The sequence below is a fragment of the Rhinoraja longicauda genome, chromosome 3 (assembly GCF_053455715.1).
Source record: "Rhinoraja longicauda isolate Sanriku21f chromosome 3, sRhiLon1.1, whole genome shotgun sequence".
Lineage (NCBI taxonomy): Eukaryota > Metazoa > Chordata > Chondrichthyes > Rajiformes > Arhynchobatidae > Rhinoraja > Rhinoraja longicauda.
Window position 1 is genome coordinate 101,062,568 of NC_135955.1, and position 18,015 is coordinate 101,080,582.

Genomic DNA, 18,015 nt, shown 5'->3' on the forward strand with positions numbered 1-18,015 from the left:
AGAACTGAGATGAGGAAAAACTTTTTCAGTCAGAGAGTTGTGAATCTGTGGAATTCTCTGCCTCAGAAGGCAGTGGAGGCCAATTCTCTGAATGCATTCAAGAGAGAGCTGGATAGAGCTCTTAAGGATAGCGGAGTCAGGGGGTATGGGGAGAAGGCAGGAATGGGGTACTGATTGAGAATGATCAGCCATGATCACATTGAAGGGCGGTGCTGGCTCAAAGGGCCGAATGGCCTCCTCCTGCACCTATTGTCTATTGTCTATTGTCTATTCCGGCAAACCCATCGAGTTTAGTTTGGTCTAGAGATCCACACCGATCAACGATCACCCATACTCTAGTTCTATTCTACACACTAGGGCCTGCACTTACAACAACTGGGACAAGAAAATGGCTCCAAACTGGCGACTCTGTACATTGTCTCAGTGTACTACTGCCATACACTTGTACTGTATCTGAGATGTTTATCTAAGATGTATCTAAGTGCTTATGTATAGTGATACTTGTACTGAACTGTATACAAAAATGAATTTCACTGTACCTCGGTACATGTGACAAAATAAAGTTACCATACATTTTACAGAAGCTAATTAAACTTGCACGTCTGGGGGATGTGGGAGGAAACCGGAGCACACGGAGAAAACCCACGCGATCACAGGGAGAACGTACAAACTCCACACAGATAGCATCTTTAGTCAGAGGGTGCTGAATCTGTGGAATTAATTGCCAGGAACAGCTGTGGAGGCCAAGTCAATGGATATTTTTAATGCAGAGATTGACAGATTTTTGATTAGTAAGGATGTAAGTAAGGGTTATGATAAGATGGCAGGAAAATGGGGTTGAGAGGTAAAGGCAGATCATCCTTGATTGAATGGTGGAGTAGACTTGATAGGCCGAATGGCCTTATTCTGCTCCGAGGACTTATGACCTTATGAGCACCCCAAGTCAAAATTGAACCCGGGACTTTGCAACTCTACCGCAGTGCTGTATTTCATTCTCACTCAGACGGAATTAGAATTAGCAGCAAGTGACAACAAAATCCTAACCTTAAATATTCTTACCTTCACGACGTTGGCCTCGCCAAGACAGGCTCACCAGCAGTCCCCCATTTTATGGTCCCTCCCACATCCATCATGAATGGGAACAGTGTGTGCGCTAAACACAAAATCATGAAAATATTTATTGAGTATCCATAACCAGGTACATTTGATGATTTGAGTATTGTTGTGAGGCAAACGAAAATTCCAATTTACTTAAACTTTATTTAAGCTTTAAGCAACTCATTTCCGTAATACATATCTTCAAAGCGTCTGGAAATTATCGCTGATTCCACAGGCCTCGCCCGCCCGAGAGTCCCGCACATGCGCACACTTCATTCTCCCCGCCTATTTATAAGTTGAGACGGTCAGGGGGTTTAGTATGTCTTGATGACCGTCGCACCACTGGAGCATCAGGAGATAATGGTGTTTCAATAGCTGGTGGTACATATATTGCTTGGTCATCAACTTCACTCATATTGTTATTTACATTTTCAATTTTATAGTTACTTATAGAAGTTTTCTAGGGGATGATGGGAGTGTTGAAGGAAGTCCTCGATTAATATTATCAAGGAGTGGTGGAGCTGATGGAGAAGATGGACATGGTGCAAGGTCACGAAGTGAGACAGTTGACTGACGTCCATCCTGATACTTGATAGTTGCATAAGAAGGGTTGACATCAGTCAGTTCAACTTCATCAACAAAGGGCTCATTCTTATTTGATCGGACATATCGACGAAGCAACACGGGCCCAGGGCTAGTCAACCATGATGGCAGTGAAGTACCACTAGAAGAACGCCATTTGAGGTTAAAGAACCGCTCATGTGGAGTAGTATTGGTAGCAGTTGACAGTAGAGATCTGATGGAGTGTAATGCATCTGGTAGAACACATTCCCACTGCCGATCTGGTATGTCGTTTGACTTTAAAGCCAGTTTCACTGCTTTCCAAATGATTCCGTTATCCCTCTCAACCTGACCATCTCCAATAGGATGATATGGTGTTGTTTTACTTGTTGCAAATCCTCTATTAGAAAGGTAGTCCTTTAAATCTTTTGACATGAATGAGGTGCCCCTATCAGAATGTACGTAACTTGGAAATCCACAGAATGAAAACAGTTGATCTAAACATTTGATAACCGTGGCAGCTGACATATTTGGACAAGGAAAGACAAATGGAAACCTTGAATATTCATCAACTATGGTAAGTATATAAACATTTTGAGAGGAGGATGGTAAAGGCCCTTTGAAGTCAATACTCAAACGTTCCATAGGTTGAGTAGCTTTGATCAATCTTCCTTCTTCAGGACGGAAGAACCTTGGTTTTAATTCAGCACAGATTCTACATGAAGCACACGTCATCATCACATCTTCTGTAGAGAAAGGTAAGTTTTTGGAACGAACATAGTGTAACATACGAGTGACTCCAGGATGACACAGCCCATTGTGAAGATCAGTGAGTGCAGAAGAATGAACAGAGGCACAAAATGCTCGAGTTAATGCATCCAGAGCAACATTATCCTTACCAGGGCGGTACTCAATTGAATAACTATATGCAGATAATTCAATGCTCCATTCATGAATTTTTCATCTTCGTTCGCTTCCGATTATAACCATATAACCATATAACCATATAACAACTACAGCACGGAAACAGGCCCGTTCGGCCCTACCAGTCCACGCCGACCACTCTCTCTGACCTAGTCTCATCTACCTGCTCTCAGACCATAACCCTCTAATCCCCTCTTATCCATATACCTATCCAATTTACTCTTAAATAATAAAATCGAGCCTGCCTCCACCACTTCCACCGGAAGCCCATTCCATACTATCATAAAAGCTACTGAACGCTGATCTGTTATCAAAGTGAAGTGCTGGCGAGCAAGGAAATGACTCAATTTTCTCACTGCTTCAATAATTGCAGTAACTTCCTTTTCGACGGGTGGGTAATGCAATTCACTACCTTGGAGAGTACGAGACATGAAAGCCACTGGTCGTCTTCCTTGATTTAATGTTGCTGATACTGCTAAATCAGAGGCATCACATTCAACAGCAAAGGGGAGATCCTCATCGATGGCGTGTAATGTCGCAGATTCTAATTGTTTCTTTAAAGAAGTAAAGGCACTAATTGCTGTAGAGTCAAGGGGGAAAGATTTTGCTCTAATCAAAGGTTGAATTTTGTCAGAGAAATTTGGTATCCATTTAGCATAATATGCAAGAACCCTTCGTAGAGAGTTTAATGTAGCTGGAACAGGTATCTCTTGGAGTGGGCGGAGTCTTTCTGGATCAGGCTTGATCATATCATTTCCAACCCAATAACCAAGAATTTTAATTGACGACACTGATATTATTGACTTAGCCTCATTTAATGTTAGATTTTTAGAATGTACAACTTCTAAAAACCGTTGTACATTTTTGTCATGTTCAGCTTGGTCTTTTCCTACAATAGTTATATTATCAAGATAAGGGAAAGTATCTTTAAGGTTTTCCTGTTCAACAAGTTTGTCCATCTCTCTCTGAAAAACGGCCACACCATTAGTTACACCAAAAGGAACTCTGCAGTAGTGGTATAATTTTCCATTAGTGTATTTCTTTTCTGATTCTTTCAAAGGAAGTTGGTAATAAGCACTTTTTCGGTCAAAAGTAGAGAATACCTTATACTTAGCTAATGTATTGATAATATCTTCTATACGAGGTAATGGACATGCGTCAAGCTCCGTGAACTGGTTTATAGTTTGAGAGTAATCAATGCAGAGTCTCTTTCTATGTCTCTCCAAGGAGTCCTTAACCACGACAACTTGTGCCCTCCAAGGGGAAGAGCTGGGCTCTATGATACCTTCTCGTAAAAGATTAGTTACTTCTGTGGTGATAAAGTTTTTGTCATCCTTACTAAAATGTCTTGATTTTGTAGCAATTGGCTTGCACTTAGAGGATAAATTAGTGAATAATGAAGGACATTCAACAGATGCAGCAGAAAAAACACACAATACTGGTGGCTTTGACAATACAAGATCAGGCATAGTTCCTTCATACATTATTTGAAGTGATCTGTGCTGTTTCTGAAAATCCTGACCTAGAATTACATCGCTACACAAATTTTCCATAATACCAAGACATACGGATTTATAACTAGTTTTGTTCAGAATAAAGGCTACAATACAAGATCCAATAATTTGAGCATTGAGAGATGTCAGAGCCATCGAGATTTCTCTATTTGAAGGAATTATAGTTAGATTTAGTCGAGACACAACTTGTTCATTTATAAAACTTTCTGAACTGCCAGAATCAAGTAGTACATTAAGTGTATGGCCATTGATGGATACCGTTGTAGCTGCGTGAGACAAGCTATGAGGAAATGCAGCTGTAATTGCACATAGAGAAGGCAGATACATGGCAGCAGTCACACTTTTAGTAGTTGCTTTGGACTTGCATACTCTAGAATAATGTCCCTTCTTGCCACAACTATTACAAGTTGCCTCTCGAGCAGGACATATCTCTCTATTATGAATCTTACCCCCGCAAAAGTAACACTTCCTTTTTGGATAAGTATATGCTGCAGCAAGGGCACATTTATCAGTAGAAATTGTTTCAGCTTGCTCCATGTTAGTACTTGGGTGAGATTCTTTTGTAGTAGTTGCAGCAGAATACACATTAGATGAGCCATTAGAAGTTGTACATTCCTCTATGTAATCATATACATCATAAGAGACAGAGCTTATTAATGTCCTGAATTTGTCTGGTGCATTGTCGCCACACTCATCAAAGAAGTTATTTAGTGTACGAAGCCAGTGCTTCCATACCTTTGCTGCAGTAGGTGAGTTGGGATCCAGATCCAAGCGTTGTGCTTTCAATAGTTTCTCCATCTCGACGTCACACTGCTTAACTTCTGAGATTGAGTTGCTTAAATTGTTGTGAGGCAAATGAAAATTCCAATTTACTTAAACTTTATTTAAGCTTTAAGCAACTCATTTCCGTAATACATATCTTCAAAGCGTCTGGAAGTTATCGCTGATTCCGCAGGCCTCGCCCGCCCGAGAGTCCCGCACATGCGCACACTTCAAGTATTAATAAAGACTGAGTTGTATTAAACATCGGTTTGTCCGTTTCTTTCTCTGCCGTATCATTTGACCCCGTTTAAGGCAAGCGGGTGGACAAGGCACTGAAGTTGGATGATCAGCCGCAGTCAGCCCAGTGAAGGGTGGAGCAGGCTCAGTGGGCCAAGTGGCCTCCTCCTGCTTTTATTAGTTATGTTTCTCTGACGTCAGGATGTGCGTAACATTGTCACAGCCATCCTTATTGCTGCTTCCTACTTGAGTCAGCAGAGGACTTTGGAACTCAAGTCATCTGTAGGGCAAACCAGTGAGGTATTGGTATTGATTTATTATTGTCACAAGAACTGAGCAAGATACAGAAGAAAACTTTGTTTTGTGTGCTATCCAGGCAAACTATACCATACATGAGTACAATCTTATTCGACACAACAGGGAATGCTAGAAGAGAAAGGAAACAGATTACAGAATATAGTTTAGTGTGGTTTAATTTAGTTTAGACAATAGACAATAGGTGCAGGTGTGGGCCATTCGGCCCATCGAGCCAGCACTGCCATTCAATGTGATCATGGCTGATCATTCTCAATCAGTACCCCGTTCCTGCCTTCTCCCCGTACCCCCTGACTCCGCTATCCTTAAGAGCTCTATCTAGCTCTCTCTTGAATGCATTCAGAGAATTGGCCTCCACTGCCTTCTGAGGCAGAGAATTCCACAGATTCACAATTCTCTGACTGGAAAAGTTTTTCCTCATCTCCGTTCTAAATGGCCTACCCCTTATTCTTAAACTGTGGCCCCTTTAGTTTAATTTAGTTTAGTTTAGTTTAGTTTAGTTTAGTTTAGAGATACAGCATGGAAACAGGCCCTTCGGCCCACCGAGTCTGCACCAACCTGCAATCACCCATACACTAGTTCGATCCCACACACGAAGGACAATTTACAGAAGCTAATTAACCTACAAGCCTGCAGTGTGGGAGAAAACCGGAGCATCTTAAGAAAACCCGCGCGGTCACAGGTAGAATGTACAAGCCCCATACAGACAGCATTCATAGTCAAAACAAACCCAGGTCTTTGGTGCTGCAAAACTGCAATTCTACTGCTGTGCAACTGTGCCGGCCTTTTGTGTTGCTGCTGCAGAGAAAGTGCAGCCAAAGAAAGTACAAGGACTGCAACGCGGTTGGCAATTTGTCCTCAGCTTATGAGAGGATCGTTCAAAAGTCTGGTAATAGTGAGGAAGAAGCTTTTTTTGAATCTGGTAGTGTGTGTTTTCAGATTTATGTATGTTCTGCCCGATCGGAGTGAAAAGAAGAATCTTCACTCTGAAGGCACAGAATCATAGAGTCACCCACACGGAAATTCATACAGTCATACATAGCGGCACGGTGGTGCAGTGGAAGAGTCACTGCTTTACAGCGCTTGCATCACCAGAGACCCCGGTTCAATCCTGCTGTCCGGTGCTGTCAGTATGGAGTTTGTACGTTCTCCCCGTGACCTGCGTGGGTTTTCTCCGAGATCTTCAGTTTCCTCCCACAGTCCAAAGACGTACAGGTTCGTAGGTTAATTAGCTTGGCAAATGTAAAAATTGTCCCTAGTGTGTAGGATAGTGTTAATGTGCCAGGATCACTGGTCGGCACGGACCCGGTGGGCCGAAGGGCCTGTTTCCGTGCAGTATCTCTAAACTAAACTAAACTAAATAGGACATGCGGCCCAACTTGCCCATGCCGATCAAGATGCCCCATCTATGGTAGTCCCACCTACCCACGTTTGGCCCATCTAATCTTACTAAAACTCTGACTTGTATGTATATCTGTAACAGTGATTTCGGCTGATTTCTGCAAAACGGTGAGGCGTAGCGCCACAATTTTTGCACCGCCTTAATCATACCGCTGGACGCTTGCCGAAAATGATATTGTTATTTAATTCGGTCGTATATTTTTTAAGTTACAGAGGTTTAAAAGTCTTTTTTTAAATCTCTCATTTTTTCGGCTGATTTTCGGCAAAAAACGGTGAACCGTAGCGCCACGATGTTTGCACCGCCTTAATCACCACGCTGAACGCTGCTGGAAAATGATATTTTTATTTGATTCGGTCGTATTTTTTTTAAGTTACAGAGGTTTTAGTTTTTTTTTTTAAATTCCAGCCGTCTTTTCCATGTCCTTCAGCGTGTGACGTCACAATGCCCATGCACCCCCCTCCTACTGATTTATTGAAGGCTTTCAGCGTGGCGCTGCTGTGCATCTGTGCCCCTCTCTCCCCTTGCTTCTCTCCTCTCTCCCACACCCGGGAGATCCTCTCCCCGCTATCCCCTCCCCCCCCCCCCCCCCTGGATCTTTCACTGATGCTCTCTCCCCCCCCTCTCCATATCCCTCCCCTCTCCCCCATCCCTCCCTCCTCCCCTCCCCCTCCCCCCTCACTCTCTCCCCCCTCCACAAATACCGCCCCATCTCTCATCACCCTCCCCCCCTCCATCCTCAACACCTCCCTCCCTCCACCACTCCCTCCCCGCCCAAGGGGAGGGTGTGGGGAGAGTAAGAGTGGGGCTGGGGGAGGAGAAAATGGGGGGTGTGGGGACGGGCCCAACGGGCCCGCTTTGAACGGGCACACTTGTTCTAGTATCCCTTTAAAACTTTCCTATCCATGTACCTGCCCAAATGTCTTTCAAATGTTGTTTGTTGTTTGTTTGAAATGTTGTTCTTTTAAAATGCCTCAACGGCCTCCTCTGGAATGTTTGTTCCATACACCCACTAACCTCTGTGTGAAAAAGTTACCTTTCAGTTTCCTGTTAAATATTTCCCTTCTCATTTAAACCTATGACCTCTGGTTCTTGATTCCCCGACTATGGGGAAAAGACTCTTATCTATTCCCCTCTTTACTTTATACACCTCTATAAGATCACCGGTATCACAAAATGCTGGAGTAACTCAGCAGGTCAAGCAGCATCTAGTAGAGAGGGAATGGGTGACGGTTCGGGTCGAGACCCTTCTTCAGCCTGAAGAAAGGTCTCGACCCGAAACGTCACCCATTCCCTCTCTCCTAGATGCTGCCTGACCTGCTGAGTTACTCCAGCATTTTGTGATACCTTCGATTTGTACCAGCATCTGCAGTTATTTTCCTACACCTCTATAAGATCACCCCTCAGCCCACGGCACTCCATTACTTCAGGAGTAAAGTCCTGAAGTCCCAGCCTGCCATGAGTCAACTTGTTAGGTTTTTACAACAATCTGGAAGATTTTCTGATCTGACTGCATGCCTGGCTGGAAATAAGCAGACAGAACAGGCTCTCACCTGCCTGGCATGATACCAGAGCTGCAAATAAACAGCCTGGAGTTGGAACCGAGACAGAGGAGTGGCAACCTGGATGAGCAAGTTAACTTTCGTCAGGTGACGGCTCATAATTACTCTGCGTCATTTGGTATCTGTCTGTCATTTGGAAACCTCAGATATTTTACCAGCATTGATTATGTAATCCTTTAATTATAGACTGGTACATTCCAATGCCATTTTTATTGCCGCCGTTAATATCTTCATGAGGTTTACAAGAAACTAAAATTATCAAGAGAGAGTCACGAAACTATTTTTTAAAAAGAGGGGAAGGGACTGAGAGAAAATACGTTGAATGTCTTCTGAATGCTGAGTCGAAGGTCATTTTAAGCGCAATTGAGCTTTTTTAATTTGCCCTTGGAGCCTTTTATAGAGATTTGAAGATTTCATAGAATCAGATAGACTGAATACGCACAATCTTAGATCATTTCTAAAGAGGAGTAAACCTGAAGGGTAATGAAAATATCATTAAAAAATATATATTTTTAAAGATCTACCATTAAACACTCGCTCACATTTAAACACATTGAGTTCCCGTCATCGTAAGGAGTGAAATTTGAGCTGGGAGGTTGGTCTGTAAATGTGTACACCTTGAATGGAGTGTATCCAATTTTTTTCTATGGAAACAAACATAAAAACCACCATATATATAACAGAAAAATGCAGCCAACATTCAGTGTCTGAGGCAAAAATAAAATCAACATTCCATGCCAAAGACCGTTCAACTGAGTTGAAAAAGTAAGGAAATTAAATTAGTTTTAAGTTACAACAAGGTAATGGGAGGAATGGTTAAAATAACAAAGACAATGTTAATGAGAGGGTAAGGCCGGGATTACCGTGGGGCTAAACAAAGACGTCTGTTTGAGAATGAAGAGATTTTATACAGCTTTGAGTTGCGGGTCAGGCAGTATTTGTGGAGAGAGAAGGACTGAGTTCATGTTACAGATTGATAACTGTAGGCAACTGGCCAGTTCTGAGATAAAGTACATGTTTGAAAATGGTCCTCTAACATTGTTGAACATGATATTTAGCTCCAAAGGCTGAAATGTGTCTAAGTGGGGCATGAGCTCCAGTTGCACAAACTTGAAAGGCCCCGACCCATTTTGATAGATCATAAGTTCATAAGTACGACGAGCAGAATTAGGCCACTTGGCCCATCACGTCCACTTCGTCATTCAATCATGGTTGATCTTTCCCTCAACCCTATTCTCCTGCCTTTTCCCACATAACCCCTGACACCCTTACTAAGCAAGAATCTGTCAATCTCCACCTTAAACATATCCACTGACTTGGCATCCACAGCCTTCTGTGGCAATGAATTCCACAGATTCACTACCCTCTGACTAAAGAAATTCCTCCTCCCTCATTTAATTCTGAGGCTATGACCTCTAGTCTTCGATTCCCCCACCAGTGGAAACATCCTCTCCACATCCACTCCATCCAGGCCTTTCACTATTCTGTATGTTTCAATGAGGTCCCCCCTCATCCTTCTAATCTCCAGCGAGTACAGTAGGGTTCCCAACTGTCCCGTATTAGCCGGGACATCCCCTATATTGGGCTAAATTGGTTTGTCCCGTATGGGACAGCCCTTGTCCCGTATCAGGCCCAGGGGGAGCTGTAGGCCTGGACATTGTAGGCCTGGACACTGTTGGCCCAGACAGTGTCGGTTCGGACAGTGTAGGTCCGGAGGTCCAGGCGTCGCCTAACGCAGGTTGCGTAGCAACCCGCCTCCCAGCCTGGATGGCCACCATTGGTGGAGCGGGAGCACGTGGCCGCTGGCTGGGTGGGGTCATATGGGGCACGGGGCGGTGACGTCACCTTGTCCCTTATTTTGGAGTGAGATGGTTGGCACCCCTAGAGTACAGGCCCAGTGCTTTCAAACACTCATCATATTTTAACCCACTCATTCTCGGGATCATTCTCGTAAACCTCCTCTGGACTCTCTCCAGAGCCAACACATCCTTCCTCAGATATGGGGCCCCAATGGTGGAAATGTCAAAGACTAGATGACATAGCTTTAAGGTGAGAAGGGGAAATTTTAAAGGAGATGTGCAGAGCATGTTTTTTTACTCAGTGAGTGGTGGGTGTGTGGAACAAACTACTGGGCTGTAGGGAGGAGATGGTTATGGTTAAAGGAGATATGATAGTAACATTGTAGAGGCATGTAGATAGGTACATGAACCGCTAAGGAACGGAAGGATACTGGCATGTGCAGGTAGATGGGGTTTAGCATAATCTGGCTTCATGAGGAGGAATTCCTTTAGTCAGATGGTGATGAATATGTTGAACTCATTGCCACAGATTGCTGTGGAGGCCAAATCAATGGATATTTTTAAGGCAAAGATTGACAGATTCTTGATTGATATGGGTGTCAGGGGTTCTGGGGAGAAGGCAGGAGAATGGAGTTGAGAGGGGAAGATAGATCAGCCAGGATTGAATGGCGGAGTAGACTTGATGGGCCGAATGGTCTAATTCTGCTCCTATCACTTGTGAACCAGCGCATCAGTTCTATAGACAGTAAAGCAGGTACGAATGTTTTGCAACTTTGTAGATGCTATATAAAAATACAAATTGTGATGGTTATGGTGATGCTCTGATTTTACTGGGAACACTGGTCCTAGATCCATCATGCCAATAAACTGAATCTCAATGGCATTATTGGGAGATGCCTTGCATGCTTTCTTCAATCATTCCATCATGTTTGACCTAATCCTTAGTCTTGAAATTGCACCTTAAAGGGAAACGTATCATTTTGCCATGGAAAATGCATGGCATTTTCAGCACGGTGGCGCAGCGGTAGAGTTGCTGCCTTACAGCGAATGCAGCGCCGGAGACTCAGGTTCGATCCTGACTACGGGTGCTGTCTGTACGGAGTTTGTACGTTCTCCCCGTGACCTGCGTGGGTTTTCTCCGAGATCTTCGGTTTCCTCCCACACTCCAAAGACGTACAGGTATGTAGGTTAATTGACTGGGTAAATGTAAAAATTGTCCCTAGTGTGTGTAGGATAGTGTTAATGTGTGGGGATCGCTGGGTGGTGCGGACTCGGTGGGCCGAAGGGCCTGTTTCCGCACTGTATCTCTAAAAAAAATTTTTTTTAATGCGATTGGGTTTTTGAGTATCTGCTTAACTGCTGGAATTTAACGTTTCTTTCTAAACTGTTGTTCCTCTCAAGCTACAACCGAGGAACAAGTTCACTTTATCCAATTCGCTCGGAGTCTGAAGCAGCGTCCCGACCCAAACCGTTGCCTGTCCATTCCTTCCCAAATGCTACCTGACCTGATGAGTCCATCCGGCACTTTGTGGTTTGCACAAGGTTCCAGCATGTGCATTTTTCCTTTCTTCTACAATTTCCCTTAAATAGTTTAAAACAAAAATTTAATGCCCTTCTCAAATGAATGGGACCAATGCCTTTCACAATCAGCTAAAGGAAAAAGTTAGTTGAGTTCAGTTTAGTTTATTTTCACGTGTACCAAGGTACAGTAAAAAGTCAGTGGAAAGGCTACCCATGATTACAATCGAGTCCACAGTGCACAGATACAGGGTAAAGGGAATAACCTTTAAGATTAAATCCAATAAAGTCTGATTTTAAAAATAATCCAGCGATCTCCAATGAGGTAGATAGTAGCTCAGGCCCACTTTCTACTTGTTGATAGGATGGTTCAGTTGCCTGACAACAGCTGGGACAAAACTGTCCCTGAATCTGGAGGTGTGAATTTTCACACTTCTATACCTTTTGCCCGATGGGAGAGGGGAGAAGAGAAAGAGGGTGAGACTCATCCTTGGTTATGCTGCTGGCCTTGCCGAGGCAGCATGAGGTGTAAATGGAGTCAATGGAAGGGAGGTCGGTTCGTGTGATGGTCTGGGCTGCATCCACAATTCTCTGTAATTTCTTTCTGTCTTGGATGGAGCCGTTCCCAAACCGAGCTGTGATGCATCCCGATAATCTGTAGAAGTTGGTGAGTGTTGTTGGAGACATGCCGAACTTCCTAAGCATTCTAAGGAGGTAGAGGCATTGATATGCTTTCTTGGCCATTGCTTCATTATGGATGGGCCAATACAAGTTGCTGATGATATTTACTCCTAGGAACATACGTAAAGCTTTCAAACATCTCTACCTCAATGCTGTCAATGTATACCTGTCGCTTCCTGAATCGGCTTAGAAACATAGAAACATAGAAACATAGAAAATAGGTGCAGGAGTAGGCCATTCGGCCCTTCGAGCTTGCACCGCCATTCAATATGATCATGGCTGATCATCCAACTCAGTATCCCGTACCTGCCTTCTCTCCATACCCCCTGATCCCTTTAGCCACAAGGGCCACATCTAACTCCCTCTTAAATATAGCCAATGAACTGGCCTCAACTACCTTCTGTGGCAGAGAATTCCACAGATTCACCACTCTCTGTGTGAAAAAAAACGTTCTCATCCCGATCCTAAAAGACTTCCCCCTTATCCTTAAACTGTGACCCCTTGTTCTGGACTTCTCCAACATCGGGAACAATCTTCCTGCATCTAGCCTGTCCAACCCCTTAAGAATTTTGTAAGTTTCTATAAGATCCCCCCTCAATCTTCTAAATTCCAGCGAGTATAAGCCGAGTCTATCCAGTCTTTCTTCATATGAAAGTCCTGCCATCCCAGGAATCAATTTACTCCTAGGAACATACGTAAAGCTTTCAACCAAGCATCTCTACCTCAGTGCTGTCAATGTATACCTGTCGCTTCCTGAATGGGCTTGCTGACATTGAGAGATTGATTGTGTAGGTAGGAACTGCAGATGCTGGTTTAAACTAAAGACAGACACAAAAGCCTGGAGTGACTCAGCTGGACAGTCATCACCTCTGGAGAAAAGGAATGGGTGACGTTTCGGGTCGAGACCCTTCTTCAGACTGAGAGTCGGGGGAGAGGGGAATGTGCACGGTGGCGCAGCGGTACAGTTGCTGCCTTACACCGCAGTGCCAGAGACCCGGGTTCGATCCCGACCACTGGTGCTGTCCGTACGGAGTTTGTATGTTCACTGGCGTGGGTTTTCTCCGAGATCTTCAGTTTCCTCCCACACTCCAAAGACGTGCAGGTATGTAGGTTAAACGGCTCGGTAAATGTAAAAAATGTCCCTAGTGGGTATAGGATAGTGTTAATGTGTGGGGATCGTAGGGCGGCATGGACCCGGTGGGCTGAAAGGGCCTGTTTCCGCGCTGTATCTCTAAACTAAAGATATAGACAGTACTTACACTTACAGCAGGAGAAATAAATGGAAGATATGCTAAAAGTGATGATAATGAAGGAGCAGGAGGAATCACAGAGGAGTTGCAGCAAGTGAGAGTGTTGCAGAACTCTCGTTGGAGAGAGGAAGAGAACTCCATGAGGAGATTTCGCAGTGGAGCTGACAAAATGTGCAGGGAATTGAATTGAATTGAATTGAACACTTTATTGTCACGGTGAAATTCTCTGCTTGTATACCAATGGTATGCAAACAGCCGCCACATGAAGGGCGCTGACAAAGTTACAAAGTATCCCACGCTAGGTCCACCTTTGTTCTACCCCCCCCCCCCAATCCTCCACCCCACCCCATGGCGGTCGCACCACACTGGGCCCCTCCTTTGTTCCCGGCGGCGTGTCTTCAAACTCCCACGTGGCCCGTCCTCGATCCCCGACCCCGACCCGAGATGCCATCGACCACCATGATGAGCACGAGGCGGTATCAGGACGCGCGGTGGAAGACGTTGATGCCATCTCACCTTCACTCTCCCAACTCCCTTCATCCAGGGTGTAGGGGGTCACATAGCTAAGCTCCTGGAAGCCCTCCGTGCCTTCACTCACCCACAGCCATCGCCTCATCCCCTGCAAGTACTTGTTATTTCCCAAATCTCATGAAATGAGCCTTGCTTGCATCGACCGCTGCCATTTGCCATGAGGATCCGTAGATGCCGGGAGTAATGTGTAAGAAGGAACTAACTGCAGATGATGGTTTAAACTAAAGGTAGGCACAAAAAGCTGGAGTGACTCAGCGGGTCAGGCAGCATCTTCACAGAGGAGTCCGTGATCTACGGACTGTTCCCAGGGACGCATTCGGAGACGGACATCGAGTGCTGCTGGAAGGTCATCAACTCGGGGAAAGACGCTCTTTGGTCTGCCCGAGCGTTGTTGACCTCCCAGCGGAGCGAGCTGTCCGTGGGGGAATGTTGCTGACTGGCCCGCTGCAGACTGCAGGAGTACGTGCTGAGGGACGCATTGAAGCTCGGTGCAGCCAACGCCAAGGCCCTGTGGGGGAGGACCACAGTCTAGGGTCCTTCCGCTGCTGGACACGGGGGGGGGGGGGGGGGGGGGGGGGGGGGGGGGCAGGGTGTGGTGGAGACGCCCCTCAAAATAAGGGAAGGGATTTCACGCCAGTGGGCCACATGAGTGGCAAGGGTGGGGGGTAAAATTGTGTAATTTGTGTAAACAATAGACAATAGGTGCAGGAGTAGGCCATTCAGCCCTTCGAGCCAGCACCGCCATTCAATGCGATCATGGCTGATCACTCTCAATCAGTACCCCGTTCCTGCCTTCTCCCCATACCCCCTCACTCCGCTATCCTTAAGAGCTCTATCCAGCTCTCTCTTGAAAGCATCCAATGAACTGGCCTCCACCTCCTTCTGAGGCAGAGAATTCCACACCTTCACCACTCTCTGACTGAAAAAGTTCTTCCTCATCTCCGTTCTAAATGGCCTACCCCTTATTCTTAAACTGTGGCCCCTTGTTCTGGACTCCCCTAACATTGGGAACATGTTTCCTGCCTCTAATGTGTCCAATCCCCTAATTATCTTATACGTTTCAATAAGATCCCCCCTCATCCAAACAGTATTGAATGTCTCCGAGAATGTCGGGTGGAGTCTTGTTAAAGAACATGTTTTGTATATATTTATTTCTCTTCAAAGTATATTTTGAAATATTTGAAAATATCTTCACCAGCAGATCTGCAACTCATGGTTTCAGACCAACTCATCTTCCCCAGCAGATGCTGCCTGTCCCGCTGAGTTACTCCAGCTGATCGGGTCCATCTGTTAGTTGTAATTTGTTGTCTTGACACCAGGTCACGAGGTTCTCACCTCGTCACTATGTACTCCATCCCGTCATTAGAAAGACGAGCTGCAGAATTTTGAGTACGTAGCCCGTAGGTTTTCTTTACAATGCCTGTGAAGAAAAGGCCAGCTGGTCTCAAAAGGAATGTTCTCGGGCACACCCTGATGTGTAGTCTGCTTGTAAATGCTTTGTCACAACCAGTGCAATGCCCCCCTGCAGTGGGACCCAATTGTTAGTTGTGAAATGCTTTGGGTAAACTTGTGGAGTTTCAAATGCTTTACAACTGGGCTTTTTTTTCCCCTCACCCTCTACAAACTTTGCTTTTGGATTCCTCGGTTTAGTTTAGAGATACAGCGCGGAAACAGGACCTTCGGCCCATCGGGTCTGCGCACATTATCGCTATCCTACACATACTAGGGACAATTTACACTTATACCAAGTAGACAAACCCAAGTCAATTAATCGACAAACCTGCACGTCTTTGGAGTGTGGGTGGAAACCAAAGATCTCGGAGAAAACCCACACAGTCACGGGGAGAACGTACAAACTCCATGCAGACAGCACCCACAGTCGGGATCGAACCCGTGTCTCTGGCGCTGCAAGCACTGTAAGACAGCAAATCTACCGCTGCGTCACCCCATTCCAATTGCTACATTTGCATCAATTAGGAACTAACACCAATTGAGATCTGGGTGGTATATTTTGCTTAATTTGAAAAATAATGTTTTGATTCCCATTTAGGTTTGTATTATGGCATACTATTGTTTAGTCTGATGCAGATCATTGGTTTCGTAGACAGGTTGCTGGGCCCAAATACTGTTTTCTTTTTCTTTGTGTTCTTACAATAGAAAGCCCATTGTTCCGATTAATAATAAGACTGTGAAGTACCTTTGAGCTACATTCACTATTGTTGTGTGGGAATCCAAGTAGTCAATTGGCACGATGTGTAGGAAGGAATTGCAGATGCTGGTTTATACTGAAGAGTAGACACAAATTGCTGGAGTAACTCAACGAGTCAGGCAGCATCGCAGGAGAAAAAGAATAGGTGACGTTTTGGGTTGGAACCCTTCTTCTGATTGAAAGTAGAGGTGGGTAGGGGGGGGGGGGGGGGGGATGAGGGGAAATAAACTGGAGGCCGGAAAGGACCAGAACAAATCAGGGTCGGCAACAGATGACCTCAGGACGGGTGGAGTCCACAATGGTCCATTGTTGGCTGGGAAGGGTGTGACAACAAGGGGGACACAAGGATATAAACAGTGGAACTGGGTGGATGCCTAGGGTGGGAGAGAGGGGAGAGGAATGCAGGAGTTATTAGGAATAATGTCAATTAGCACGTTGCCATTTGCCACAAACATAAAACGCTGGAGGAATTCAGCGGGTCAGGCAGCATCGATGGAGGAATGGGACAGGCAACATTTCGGATCTAGACCCTTCTGAAGGGAACAATCAGAAGCAGGGCCAGGCGAACATAGTAGCAAAAGTAGCATTTGCTACAGCCCCCGCGCTTTCGAGGCCCCCCCCCCGCGCAAAATGCTTTAAATCGGCATCCCACTGAGGGACGCTGCGTTGCGCGCGCCGCTCCCAACCGCCGTGGTTAGAATGTGTTGGCGGGGCTGCGCCGACCAATGGGCAGCCGCCGCATCACCGCCCAGTCTCCGGCCCTCTTACTCCACACACCTCCAGCCTCACCCAAACACCTCACTCCTCCATGCCCCTCTGCTCGAATATTGGCCTCGTCTCCCCACACATCATGACCCTCTCACTCCTCGCTCATTTCTCTCGTCCCCGGGCCACTTTCCACCCCCCCCCCCCCCATCTCTCCCACTCCTTCTCCCTACCCTTCCGTCGCTCTCTCCCCACTCCTCTGGCACTTGCTCCCCCGAATCCTCCACTGCTCACTATTCTGCACTGTTCCTTCCCTCCCCTCCGCCCCTCCCCTCTCTCCCCTTCCTAGGGCCTTCTCTTCACTCCTGGGGTCTTCTCTCTTTCCCCATTCCTCCGGCTCTCTCCTACTCCCCACTCCACTGGGCGTCTCTCTCCCCCTTCCCTCCCAGACTTTCATGCCTCCAAATAGCTACTGTTCCAGTCCTCTTGTCCGCCAATCTACCTCCCCCCTTTATTCAGTCTTCTGTCCCACTCTCCCTCCTCCTCTCCATCCCACTCTTCCCACCTGCGCAAGTCCATTACACTCTCCCAGTTTCCTCCGAACCTCTTTCCCCCCCCTTTACTTTCCATTTCTATAGGCACTTTCCCTCACTTTCAGCCTTTTCTCAGCCCCTACCCGTACGTCTCTATCTCTCTCTCTACTCTTCTGGCCCATACTCCCAAAATCCTGCGACTCCCTCTCACCAATCCCTCGGCCTTCGCTCCTCACTTCCCGGGCCCTGTCTCCTCCTCCACTCTTCTACCACCTCCTCTACCCACACCTTGCACGCCTCTCAGCATCCACTGCTCCAACACTCCCCCCCCCTCCCGATTAAAAACATCTGTCATGATGAGGCTACTGAATGGTCACACTAGCTTTATTTGTAGAACAGTCCTTGTGTGCAAACCAG